Here is a 14,385-nt window from a genome sequence, read left to right as displayed (position 1 = left end):
CAGAGAGGCTACAGAAGGACTAGGAAAGATTAAGAAAATGGGCAAGGAGGTGGCAGAAGCAAAACAGTGTTGGGAAGTGTATGATCATGCACTTTGGTAGAAGAAATAAAAGCATAGATTATTTTCTAAATGGAGAAAAAATTCAAAAATCTGAAGTACAAAGGAATTTGGGAGTCCTCGTGCAGGATTGCCTAAAGGTTAATTTGCAGGTTGAATTGATGGTGAGGAAAGTGGATGTAATGTTAGCATTCATTTCAAGAGGACTACAATATAAAAGCAAGGAATTTAGAAGAATGTTGGTGGGAGTTTACGACTAGAGGGCACAGCCTTAAAATAGAGGGATATCCATTTAGAACTGAGATGAGTAGGAATTTCTTTAGCCAGAGCGTGGTTAATCTGTGGAATTCGTTGCCACAGGCAGCTATGAAGGCCAGTTCACTGGGTGCATTTAAGGCTGAGGTTGAGAGGTTCTTGATTAGTCAGGGTGTGAAAGGTTATAGGGAGAAGGCAAGGGAATGGGGTGGAGAGAGAAATGGATCAGCCATGATGAAATTGTGGTGCAGACTCGATGGACCAAATGATGTAATTCTGCTCCTATGTCTTATGGCCTTAAGTTTAAAGCAGAGCTTGATAGCTTCTTGAGTAGTAAGGGCTTCAAAGTTATGGGGAGAAGGTAGGAGAATGCAATTGAGTGTGATAATAAATCAGCCATGATGGCATGATGGAGCAGATTTGACTGGCTGAATGGCCTAATTCTGCTCCTATGTCTTATGGCCTTACATCTGTACATCACCTATACATTGCCAAAGACTGGAAGTTGAGTTAATTCTTTAACAACAAAAAGGATTAGGGAAGAGTGATTCTTTTTATAGGTTTATTCCCCTATTGCAAGAAAAAAATCCATTATTTCTTTTCCATTTTTGATTGGTATCAGGGGTTGCGAGTTATTATTTTATGTCTCAGACCCTCAGCTCACACCAATTAACTTGTAAGTCTGGGACTTCTATAATCTGCAAAATACCTACCTACAAAATGGATTTCAATCCTCCAGAAGTTCAGTAGGTTTATTTAGTGAGCACACAAACCACATTTAAACATAAAGATGGAATTTTTAATTTCATGTTTATACTGATTTAGCTGAGCCAAGTTCAAGCTTTCTAGATTAAAGCTACTTCCTGAGAAACCACTGCTCTCCCTCTGATCTCCGTATACAAGGAGCACTGTGTCTCTCAGGATAAATGCCATCAAACTATTTGCCTTTCTCATTGCTTGTTGCATCTGCCTGGTTGCTTCAGTGATTGTGTAAAGTCCTTTTGAACATCAAACACCGCATAATCTCTCTCACCATTTACAAAATATTCTCTGCTTCTCTGTTTTATGTCCCTAAGTGGGCGACCTCACATTTTTCATATTATATTGCACTGGCCATGCTCTTGCTCACACAGCTTGTTCGTATGCCCTTGGAGCCTCTGGATATTGTCCTCTAAACTCTCAGTCACACTTGTTGTCAAATCTGGGAATATGACACTTGACTGCTTTAGCCAAATTGTGCTTATAGATTGAGAATACAAGGCCCAAGTACTCCTTCTACCAGTAAAACTAGTCACAGGAAGGGCAGCAACCAGTGAAGGATCCATTTATTTCTACTAAAAAGTGTTCAATAAACACTTTTCAATCCATGTAAATGTATTAACCCAATTCTGTGAGCTCTATCCTGGCTTACTGACTGCACGTGGAGGACCTTATCAAACGCCTGCTAGAAATCCACATGCATCATATACACTGACTCCTCTTCCTTTATTTTCCTTATCATAAGCTTGAAGAACTCCAGCACATTAGTTAAACATGACTTTTCTCCCATTCTGGCTCTGCTTAGTTCTGCTATTCTTTTAAGGTGTTCTATTATTACATCTTTCATTACAGATTTGAACATCCCCCTGCCAACAACTCAGTAAATCTCTGTTTTCTCCTTCTCATTTTCTTCCGATAGCTTTTAATCCACAAGAACAATTCCAGAATCTCTTACTGGGGACATCCAGTGTAATCGTGTCTTTGTAGCATACAACTAGACTGAGATGCCATTGAATTAAAGCTCATACTTTCCCTTGATTATTTAGTGCCTTGATCCCTCCTGGCACCAAAAACCCCTACCCACTGATTTCCCTTCCAAATCTCTAATCTCATTACTCTCACCATCTTAATCATAGATCATCTTTGATAATCTTCTTTCACTGTCACCCACATCTGCTTCCCCCACCCAACTCAACTTCCTTCTATGTTTTTCACTAGAGAAACAGCTCTTTTCAAACACATATTTCCCTAAGGCAGCATATGATGGCAATGCTACAGTCAGATGAATAAATGTGATTAGTTAAAATTCTTATCAATCAAGCAGAAGTTTTAAATGCACAGCTTCCAATCATTGGTTCGTTATCTGGAGAAACATCCATGCAGGTATTAAAGATTAGTACACGTTCTGAGTATCTGGTCTAAAAATGGTCTCTGTTTCTAAAGAGTATCTATAACCTTCTCATTTAGAATGCACAATTATTTAGAACTACCAGACATAGATGACCAAACTCTTTTTCCCCACCATAAAGCACAATTTTGTCCCAGTCCTTGACCAGATCCCTGCTTGATCTCATTTGTTGCTGAAATGCTTTGTTACTTCCACACATAACTATTTCATTTCTAGTCTTCATTTTCCCCTGTTTAGTTGAAGTCATTTAAAATGATTTTCCTCACATTCTAACTCCGGAAAAATTTAATCGTAATGTATTTAAAAGCAAGGAAAAGAAGCTCTTGTTGAACATTTACAATTTTAATTGTTCCAGCTCGTAATTGCTATAACTGTCAAGGCCCTAAACACTGGGATTACTTCCCTACTTATCATAAATTTATACCTTTAGTCCTTTAAGATCTACTTCCTTAACCAAGAATTGCAGATTTGCCTTCTTAACTCCAGTCACATTGAAATGATGGATAGGGTTCCCCATATCCTTTAATTCCTGTGCTATAGAAAGATCTATTTGTCTTAAATATATTTGGCCACTACTGCTTCCTTAGGCAGAGAATTCCATAGATTCACTACTCTCAGGGAAAGTAGTTTCTCCTCATCTCCATCCTAAATCTATTCTTCTGAATCTTGAGGCAATGTATTTAGAGATCCTCTTGGAAAAATTAAGGTAACCCAGAGGCTGAGGGCCATGAGTGAATCCTAAATAGTAAGAGGAAGGGGAACAGAAGGGAATGGAAAAGTATTAGAGGATATCCTTAATCATCATTTAATTTCTGATCTCTCAACTACTGGGGGAACAGTTGCATTAGGGGTACAAGGAAATCCCTAAAAGAGAGCAGTTTTCATTTGGAGCCTGCAGAGTGGAAGTTCCCATTGCAAACCAAGTCACCCTATCCACACTACAATCATTGGGGCAATAAAACAAATATTAAATCAGAGTGAAATCCCCTCAAATCTTGTGCATACCAATGGCCAACGGCCATTTATATAATACCTCACCAGAAGGTTCTCTAATCCTATATTAAAAATTCTCTACTTCCTAGAGTGGCACCCTGTTAAAAGAACCATGACCTGTGCACTATATGTATTTTCCTTGGATTAATTCATTCTGCATGTCTACATATAGGTCAAGATCTTGATTATAGGTCTACATAGTGGTTAGTGGTTCATTAGCAAGGTAGGCACAACCCTCAAGTGTAGTATAAGATAACGAAATTCTGATCACAGTGGTATTCAGTCAGTAGTGAGATACAATCAGCAATTAACACTTCGTCAATGAAGTCCACAATCATACTTCATTAAGAGAGTTCTCATAAGACTACAAATATTTTAAGCTAATAAAACAATTGACCATTTCAGTATATCAGGATTGTCTTTATTGACTACAGCTCGGCGTTCAATACTATCATCCCCACAAAACTAATTAATAAACTTCAATACCTTGGCCTCAATACCTCCTTGTGCAACTGGATCTTGGATTTCCTCACCTCGCTTACAGAACCCAGTAAGTCTGGATTGACAACAACATCTCCTCTACAATCTCCATCAGCACAGGTGCACCACAAGGCTGTGTGCTTAGCCTCCTGCTCTACTCACTTTACACTTATGACTGTGTGGCTAAGCACAGATCCACTGCCATATTCAAGTTTGCTGATGACACCATTGCCAGAGGATGAATCAAAGGACATGACAGATCATTATATACAAGGAAGATTGAAAATCTGGTTAAGTGGTGCCACAACAACAGCCTCTTTCTCAAATGTCAGCAAGACCAAGGAGCTGATTATTGACTTCAGGAGGAGGAAACCATAAGATCATAAGTAGTAGGAGCAGAATTAGGCCATTTGACACATCAGGTCTACTCTGCCATTTCATCATGCCCTGAAGCATTTCCCTCTCTGCTCCAATCTCTTGCTTTCACCCCGTATCTCTTCATACACTGACTAATAAAGAATCTGCCTTAAATATACCAAATGATTCCACAGTCACTTGTGGTAATGAATTCCACAGACTCACTACCCTTTGGCTAAAGAAATTCCTCCTCATCTCCGTTCTAAATGGATATTGCTCTGTTCAGAGGCTGTGTCCTCTGGTCTTAGACTCCCCCACCATAGGAAATAGCCTCTCCACATCCACTCTATCTCGTCCTTCCAATAATCCATAGGTTTTATTAGGATTCTCCAATCATTCTTCTGAATTCCAGTGAGTACAGCTCAGAACCATCAAGTGCTCCTCATATGTTAAGCCTTTCAATCTTGGAATCATTTTTGTGAACCTCCTTTGAACCCTCTGCAGTTTTAGCACATACTTTCGAAGACATAGGGCCCAGACCTGCTAACAATACTCCAAGAGAGGCCTCACCAGTGCTTTATAAAATTTCAACATTACATCCTTGCTTTTGTATTCTAGTCCTCATGAAATAAATGCTAACATTGCATTTGACTTCCTCCTCACTGACTCAAACTGCAAATCAACCTTTAGGGAATTCTGTACAAGGACTACCAAGTCCGTTTGCACCTCAGATTTTTTAATTTTTTCTCCATTTAGAAAATAGTCTATGCATTTATTTATTCTACCAAAATGCATTAGCATATACTTCCTGATACTGTATTCGATCTGACACTTCTTTGCCCATTCTTCTCATCTTATCTAGTCCTTCCATAGACTCTCTGCTTCCTCAACACTACCTACATCCACCTATCTTTGTATCATCCACAAACTTGGTCAGAAACCATCAATTCTGTCATCTAGATCATTGACATATAATGTAAATTGATGTGGAACACCACAAATCACTGGCAGCCAACCAGAAAGGGCTCCCTTTATTTCATCTCTTTTCCTCCTGCCAATCAGCCAATGCTCTATCCATACTAGTATCTTACCTGTCATACCATGGACACTTAACTTGTTAAGCAGCCTCATGTGTGGCACCTTGTCAAGGCCTTCTGAAAATCCAAGTACACAGCATCTATCAATTATCCTTTGTCTATCCTGCTTGTTATTTCCTCAAAGAATTCCAACAGATTTATCAGGCAAGATTCTTCCTGAAGCCATGCTGACTTTGGCCTATTTTATCATGCATCTCCAAATACCCTAATACCACATCCTTAACAGTTGACTTCAACATCTTACCAACCACTGAGGTCAGACTAACTGGCCTATAATTTCTGCCTCTCTCCTTTCTTGAAGAGTGGAGTGACATCTGCAATTTTCCATTCCTTCAGAACCATACCTGAATCCATTGATTCTTGAAAGATCATTACTAATGCCTCCACAATCTCTACAGCCGCAATTGTCATTTCATCAGCCTCTGCTTGGTAGCAGTCTCACCACACACTGCATCTGTTTGTAAACCAACTAACCCATCCTCAGTGCTATCACTTTGGTTCCTATTCCTGAGGTCTATGAATCAGTCCTCATCAGAGGATCAGGGATGGAGAGCGTCAGCAATTTTAAATTCTTCAGGTGGGAGGAGAGGAAGCAGCGCGCCGCGCGTACGCAGTCCTCTGGTGAAAAATTATATCGTATCCGTTAAATAGGTGCCATGGACAATTCTGATTTGATGGAGGGGGACATGAAAGCACAGAGGAACATCTGGAAAAATTTCGGAAATGCTCATTTGCTGCTGTTGTTACTGCACGGTCGGGAATCTTTCGGAGCGAAGGCCTCAAAATCCCCGGCTTTGCCTGCCGTTGGCGACTGAGAAGGAGGTCAAGTCGTTCGGATAGAGGTGGCGCTCAGTACTCAGTGTCGGAGAGCTGATCAGAGCTCGAAGTTTTCGGATGACTCAGAGTCGGACCGTGGTTGGGTATGGCGGGGAGAGTTTTTCTTCCTTCTCCCGTCTGTGTGAGATGTGGGACATTTGAGAGAATTTGAACTTTTACTGTGCTCATGGACTTCTTCATCAAGTTATGGTATTGTTGCACTGTTGTAACTATATGTTATAATTATGTGGTTTTATTAGTTTTTTTTCAGTCTTGGTCTGTCCTGTGTTTTGTGATATCACACCGGAGGAAATATTGTATCATTTCTTAAAGCATGCATTACTAAATGACAATAAAAGAGGACTGCGAGTCTTCATAATCTATTATTTTGAAGATCCTGTCTTGGGCTCAGTACGTAAGCTTAATTATGAAGAAAGCACGACAGCTCCTCTACTTCCTGAGGAGCATGCGAATATTCAGAATGACATCTTAAACTTTGACAAACTTCTATAGGTGTGTGGTGGAGAGTACATTGACTGGCTGCATCACATCCTGGTATGGAAACACCAGTGGCTTTGAATGGAAAATCCTACAAAAAGTAGTGGATACAGTCAGGTCCATCACAGGCAAAGCCCTCCCCCCAATGAGGACCTCTACACGAAGCATTCCTGCAGGAAAACAGCATCCATTATCAGTGACCTCCACCATCCAGGTCATGCTCTCTTCTTGCTGCTGTCATTAGGTAGAAGCTACATGAGGCCCAGGACTCACACCACTAGGTTCAGGAACAGTTATTACCCCTCAGCCATCAGGGTCTTGAACCAAACTTCATTAAACTTCACTTGCTGCCATCACTGCACTGTTCCACCAAGCTATGAGCTCACATTCAACGAGTTTTCATCTCCTGTTCTCAATATTATTTAGTTATTATTATGTTTTCTTTCTGTATGTGCACAGTTTGCTATCTTTTGCCCATTGGTTGAACACCCAAGTTGGTGCGGTCTTTCATTGATTCTATTATGGATTTATTGAGTATGCCCTCAAGAGAATGAATCTCAGGGTCTGTATATGGTGGCATATCTGTACATTGATAAGACATTTACTTTGAACTTTGAATAGCCAAGGGATATGACTGATCAGGGATAGAAACAGCATATATTTCATTCAGCTCCCAATTGGATCTGATCAATGCAGAGTGATGCTTTTGTGCTCAAACCAACATTTTGCATTAATACTCCTGTTTTTCATAGCTACCAGGATGGAAGTAGCCTCCTTAAAGCAGGTGGGAAGCTCAGATTGAAGCAGAGATAGGTTGGAAATGTCTGCAAATACTCTTGCTGTTGGAGGCAGTTAGGGCAGGTAGTAACATATGAATCCCCTTCTGTTCAAAACATGCATAGTCTTGAAACTACATTATAAGAATGGCAAATAAAATGATACAACAATAAAAACAGTAACATGTTTTAATACATTTGCTATTTCACAACCTTGTCATACTGGTAAAATTATTAAAAGCACCCAGTGGAATGGTAAGGCCTGGGTATGTGTCCAATGGTTGAATAAGGTTTATAAGTAATCATTCAGCAAGCAGTGTTTTGGACATGGATATGATGAATGTACGCAGTCTTTTTTTTCCAGGGAAAGAGAATCATAAGAGGAGGGGAAGATTTAAAAGAGACTAAAGGAGCAATTTCTTCATGTAGAGGGTGGTATATACATAGAATGAACTTCCAGCGAAAGTGGTTGAAGCACATTTAAAAGACTTCTGGATAACGACATGGTATGAAAGAGGTAGAGTGATATCTGCAAAACATAGGCAAATGGACAGCCTTAGGTGGGCACTGTGGTCAGCATGGGCAAACTGGCCAAAGGGCCTATTTCAGTGCTGTATTACTCTATTTAGTTTATATGTGCGCGATTTTTTCAAAGTCCTCTTACTATGTCACAATGCCCTCTGTGTGGCTTCAGAGTAGTTACTGAAACATTTTCCCCTTTCACTTTCAGCAGGTGTAGAAGTCAGAAGGAACATTTGCCCTGGATGGGCTACCTTCAGACTGCTGCTGATTGCCAACTGAAACCAACCTATTGCTGTTAGCTCTAGGACACAGATGAAGCATGCTGTCTAAAGACCTGTGCCAGTGGGTGAAGTGATGACTTTTTAAGGAGAACATTGACATACACAGCAGGCAACCTGCAGTGCTGCAGCCATCTGCTGGTGCTAACTAGAAGAAGTATTGTCTCCTTGGAGTCAACTCTATGAAATCTAAGCAGGACTGAGATCATGACAAAGAGTTATGTGAGTATTAGCTGGGTAGGGATGGGGTGGGGTTAGTGGTTGACAGTGCTTATTTCTATTTCCGCTGTGGTAATTTTTTCCATTTCTCAGTTCCTATAGTGGATGATCTGCTTGTGTATGACATCTCTATTCTTTGGCAGGAGAGTATATCTATTGACGTATGGTTGGCATCTCTATTCATATGGAATAATGAATCATTGATAGGAAACATTTCTTTGCTCCTGCAGAGTTACAATCTGCTTGTGAGTAGTATCACTGTATTCACTGAGAACAACAATTTGTTCATTTGGTATCATCAGCTTCCTGGTCCTTTAGGCCTTCAGGTTGCGCCAATGTTGTAGAGAACAGAACTCTTGCTAGACGAGGGTGAGATTGCATGGTGCCTCTACTGTAGTTGTTTCCTGGACAAGTAGGAGATGGTTGATGTAACTGCCACGGAGCTATTGCAAATAAATGTACATGACATCCAGAATGGAGGCTGTAGAGTCTTGGCTCTACAGATCTGCCAGTAAGAGTACAGAGATAGTCCTCTAGCCATTACCAACCTCCCAAAGCGTGTAATCACAGTAGATGTGTGTGCTGCGGGGTAATGGTCACTGAGGCAATTCACCCTGCTCTTCCTGAAGCAGGTGGGAACCTCGACTGCAGCAGTGAGGGTTGAAGATGTCCTTGAACACGCCAACCAGTTGGTTGGCACAGGCTTTTAGACCCAGGCCAGGTACACAATTAGTGCTTGACGCCTTGTGAGTGTTCCCCTCTTGAATGATGTATTGACATCAGCCTCAAAGACAGAGGTCACACAGTTGACAGATGCTGTGGAAATACAGAGAGGCAGAGCACTATTCTCTCTTTCAAGGTGTGCACAAAAGGCACAGAGTTCAAGGACTGCAGCATCACTACCATTCTTGCAGTTAAGTTTTGCCTTACAGGGCGTAATGGCATGCAAACCTTGCTACAGCTGTCATACATCCAATTGTCTCTCTAATTTCACAGAGGTCACCTTTTGATTTTCACAATGGCCTTCTGTATGTCATACCTGGACTTTGTTTAGGGGTCTAGATCACAAGTTAAGTACCACAGATCTAGCCCTCAGCAGACTGCAAATCTCCTGGTTTATCTAGAACATCTGGTTTTGGAAGACTCGTCATGTTTTTGTAGGTAGACACTCATCCACACAGGTTTTGATGAAGTTGGTGATGGTTGTGGCATATTTGTTCAGATCCTTGAATATGGTCCACTCCACTGTTTCAAAGTGATCCTGCAAAAACTTCTCCATTTCCCTTGACCATTACATCGCTGTCCTCACCATTAGTACTATGCACCTCAGCCTCTGCCAATATTCCATGATTAGAGGTACAACCAGGTGACTGGACTTTACAATGTGCAGGCGCAGGATGGCACCACAAGCATTCCTGATGTTGGTCAAACAGGGATTGAGATGTATTGGAATTATAGCTGAGTAAAGATAAATACAGAGGCATGAAAGAGGAGTTGGCCAAAGTTGATTGGAAGGGGACACTAACAGGGATGGCAGCATTGGCTGGAGTTTCTGGGAGAAACATGGAAAATGCAGGATCAGTTCATTCCAAAGAAGAAGAAACATTCTAAAGGGGGAATGAAACAATTGAGGCTGACAAGAGAAGTGAAAGATAAAATAGAAGCAAAAAAGAGGCCATACAATACAGCAAAAAGATTGGGAAACTTTTAAAAACTATTAGAAGGGAACTAAAAAAGCAATAAGAGGAAAGATAAAATATTAAGGTAAGCTCACCAATAACATAAAGGAGGATGCCAAAGTGTTTTCAGATATATAAAGAGCAAAAGAGAGGCAAGAATGGACAATGGACTACTAGAAAATGACACTGGATAGGCAGTAATGGGGAGCAAAAAACATATCGTAAGGCAGCATGGTTCCATAGTAGTTAGCACAATGCTTCACAGCGCCAGAAATCAGGGTTCAATTCCCATCACTCTCTGTACATTCTCCTTGTGATTGCATGGGTTTTGTCCAGGTGCTCCAGCATTCTTCCACATTGCAAAGATGTATGGGTCAGGGTTAGTAAGTTGTGGCTACGTTGGGGTTGGAAGACAAGCGACACTTGTAGGCTGCCTCCCCAACTCATCCTTGGACTGTGTGGGTCATTGACACATTTCACTGATAGTTTCAATATTTCAAAGTACAGGTGACAAATAAAGCTAACCTTTAATGGATGAATTGAAAAAGTATTTTTCGTTAGTCTTCACTGTGGAAGATGCCAGTTGGATGCCAGAAATTCAAGAGTGTCAGGAGGCGGAAGTGCAGCTATTACTAAGGAGGAGGTACTTGGAATGCTGAAAGATCTAAAGGCAGACATGTCACCTGAACCAGATGGAGTCTACCCCAGGGCTCTGAAAGAGGTCATTGAAGGGATTGTGGAGGCATTAGTAGTGATCTTTTCAGAACCACTGGATTCTGAAATAATTCTGGAGAACTCGAGAATTACAAATGTCACTCTACTTTTTGAGATAGGAGGGAGGCAAAAGACAGGCAATTACAGACCTAACTTATGTGGTTGGTAAGATGTTGGAGTTCATTATTAAGGACGAAGTTTCGGGGTACTTTTGGACACATACAATATAATTCTCTTAAGGGAAATTCTTGCCTGACAAATCAGTTGGAAATCCTTGAGGAAATAACTGGCAGGATAGACAAAAGTGAGTCAGTGGATGTTGTTTACTTTATTTTCAGAAGATCTTTGACAAGGTGCCACACATGAGACTGCTGAACAAAATAGGAATCCATGATATTACAGAAAAGATACTAGTATAGATAGAAGGCAAAGAATATGAATAGAAGTAGCCTTTTTAAAATCTTTAAAATAATGCTTTTTTTCCTTGAGACATTGTGAGTGTTGCTTACTTTGATGTACTCGTGTTATTTTTGAATAATAATAATAAAAAGATTTGAAAAGAAAAGAAGTAGCATTTTCTAATTGGCTGCCTATGGCTAGTGGTGTTCCACAGGAGACAGTGTTAGATACATTACTTTTCACATCATATGTTAATAATCTGGGTGATTGAATTGATGGCTTTGTAGCCAAGTTTGTGGATGTTACAAAGATAGTTGGAGGGGCAGGTAGTGTTGAGGAAGCAGTAAGTCTACAGAAGGACTTAGTTTAGGTGAATAGGCAAAGAAGTGGCAAATAGAATACAGTGTAAGGAATTGAATGGCCATGCACTTTAGTAGAAAGAGTAAAGGTATCACAGCCTTGGGTTGTGGGTAGAGTATTCTGAGGGTTCTGAGTTTTTTTGCTGTTTTTTGTGTATTCTCTGTGCTCTATTGTTTATAATTATAATATATTGTTGCACTTTGGGATTTTATGTGTTACAGCTAGGTCTTCTGTAGTTTACATTTAAGTTGCAATTGTCCTTGGATCCTTCCAATTAATTTTCCTCAAGATTTTGCAGGCATCCATTTAAGCACCCTTGAATTTTTGTCTCTTATCAGAAGGGCTACTTGCATTAATTAGCTGGTCACAGATTCCTTTGTGGCCTGGAGTGTATTTAAAAGGGCGGTGGTAGTCCTGACCCTTGCCTATTGAAGTTCTGGCTGAGTTATTCTGGGTTATCCAAGACTTTGTAAGGTCTACCATTTTGTCTCTTTTGTTAATAAATTTCCTAGTTTTGTTTAACCCTTCTAAGGCTCTGTGTGATCCTGCATGTGGGTCACAAAAGATGTAGACTACTTTCTAAACAGGGAGTGCATTCATAAATCAGAGATGCAAAAGGACTTGGGAGTTCTAGTGCTGGATTCCCTAATGTCTAAGTTGTGAGGTTCGCAAGAATGATCCTGGGAATGAAAGGGTTAATGTATGAGGAACTTTTGATGGCTTTGGGCTTGTACTCATTAGAGTTGTGAGGAATACTGGGAATCTCGTTGAAAGGTTCCAGATATTGAAAGGCCCAGATAGAGTAGACATTGAAAAGATGTTTCCAACAGTGGGAGAGTCCAGGACCAGAGGGCAAAGCCTCAGAACAGAAAGATGTCTCTTTAGAATCTGTGAAATTCATTGCCACAGTTGACTGTGGAGACCATGTTATTGGGTACATTTAAAGAGGATATTGGTAAGTTCTCAATTAGTAAGGCATCAAAAGTTATGGACAGAAGGCAGGAGAATGAGATTGAGAGGGAAAATGAATCAGTTATGGTTGATGACAGTTCTTTAGAAATTCCAAAGAACTGTCATCATCTCAATAGGTAAATGTGTCCTTATCCTAAATGATGCATAACTATTCAGAGACCAAGACCGCCAATCACAGCTGGGGGTGGGTGGGGAAATAAAGATCACACTGCATTCATCCTTCATAAATCTGGAAGAATTATGAACAGAGAGAGAGAGAGAGACAGCGCCTTGCAAGGCCAAGTCGAAATGGGAATGGAAAGTAGAATTGAAATGGGCGGTCATTGGGAGATCTCTCTTTTTGTGGCGGACGGAGGGAAGGTGTTCAGCGAAGCGATCTCCCAAGTTTCTTCGCGTCTCTCCGATATGCAGGAGGCCACACCAGGAGCACCGGATACAGCAGATGATCACAACAGACTCACAGGTGAAGAGTCGCTTCACCTGGCCGGACTGTTTAGGACCCTGAATAGTAGTGAGAGAGGAGGTTTATTACAGGTATGGCACTTGTTCCGTTTGCAAGGATAAGTACCAGGAGGGACGAGTGGACAAGGGAATCGCGTACGGAGCGATCCCTGCGTAAAGCGAAAGTGTGTGTGGGGGTGGGGGGAGGTGTGCTTGGTGGTGTTGGAATTCCGTTGGAAATGGCGGAATTTACCGAGAATTATGTGCTGGACGAGGAGGCTGGTGGAGTGGTCGGTGAAGACAAGAGGAATCCTGTCCCTGGTATGGCGGCGGGAGGATGGGGTGAGGGCAGATGTGCGCAAAATGGAAAAGATGCGGGTGAGGGCAACGATGATGGTGGAGGATGGGAAGCCTGGGAGCAGGTGCAGCGGTAATGGAGGAACTGGGAGAAGGGGATGCCGTTTTTACAAGTGACAGGGTGGGAAGAGGTACAGTCTCGGTAGCTGTGCTGCCTGGCCTGCTGAGTTCCTCCAGCATTTTGTGTGTGTGGCTGTGAGAGTCAGTGGGTTTATAAAAATATCAGTAAACGGGCTGTCTCCGGAGATGGAGACAGATCGGGAAAGGGGAGAGAAGTGTCGGAAATTGACCAACTAAATTTTAAGGCAGGGTGAAAGTTCGAGGCAAGGTTGATGAAATGGTTGAGCTCAGCATGGGTGCAGAAGCAGTACCAACGTAGTCGCCAATGCAACGTAGGAAGAGTTGGGGAGCGATGCCGGTGTAGGCTTGGAACATAGACAGTTCCATAACGGCAGGTATAGCTAGGACTCTTGCGAGAGCCCATGGCTACACCTTCGGTTTGAAAGAAGTGGGAGGAGCCGAAGGAGACATTATTGAGGGTGAGGACCAGTTCCGCCAGACGGTGGAGAGTGGTGGTGGAGGGGAACCGGTTCGGTCTGTTGCCCAGAAAAAAACGGAGTGTTTTAAAGCCCTCCTGATGGGGAATGGTGTACAGGGACTGGGCATCCATAGTGAAACTGAGATGATCGGGACCAGGGAACTTAAAGTCATTGAAAAGATCAAGAACGTGGGAAGTGCCACGGATGTAGGTAGGAAGGGACTGAACCCGGGGCAATAAAAAGGTATGCAGACACAAGTTCAGTGCGGCAGGAGCAGGAACTACCTGCACAGTTAGGAATTCTCTACCCTGGCAGGCAGTACAGGCTGAGTCACCCTGTTCATTCAAAAACAAGTTTTGTAAGATTTGTGGATATTATGGGAAGCAAAGAATATAGGGACAGTGTAGAT

General features: G+C 41.6%; 1 protein-coding gene across 2 annotated transcripts in view; it reads right to left on the bottom strand.

Annotated features, from left to right (window-relative positions):
• The window catches only part of LOC134348501 (signal transducer and activator of transcription 4-like), a 237,459-nt gene that overhangs the window by 221,984 nt on the left and 1,090 nt on the right, over positions 1-14,385 (bottom strand). The gene's annotated exons all lie outside the window — the stretch shown is intronic.

The sequence above is a fragment of the Mobula hypostoma genome, chromosome 6 (assembly GCF_963921235.1).
Source record: "Mobula hypostoma chromosome 6, sMobHyp1.1, whole genome shotgun sequence".
Classification (NCBI taxonomy): Eukaryota; Metazoa; Chordata; class Chondrichthyes; order Myliobatiformes; family Myliobatidae; genus Mobula; species Mobula hypostoma.
The sequence above is the reverse complement of the archived record's forward strand: the minus strand, read 5'-3'. Positions and strand labels throughout refer to the sequence as shown.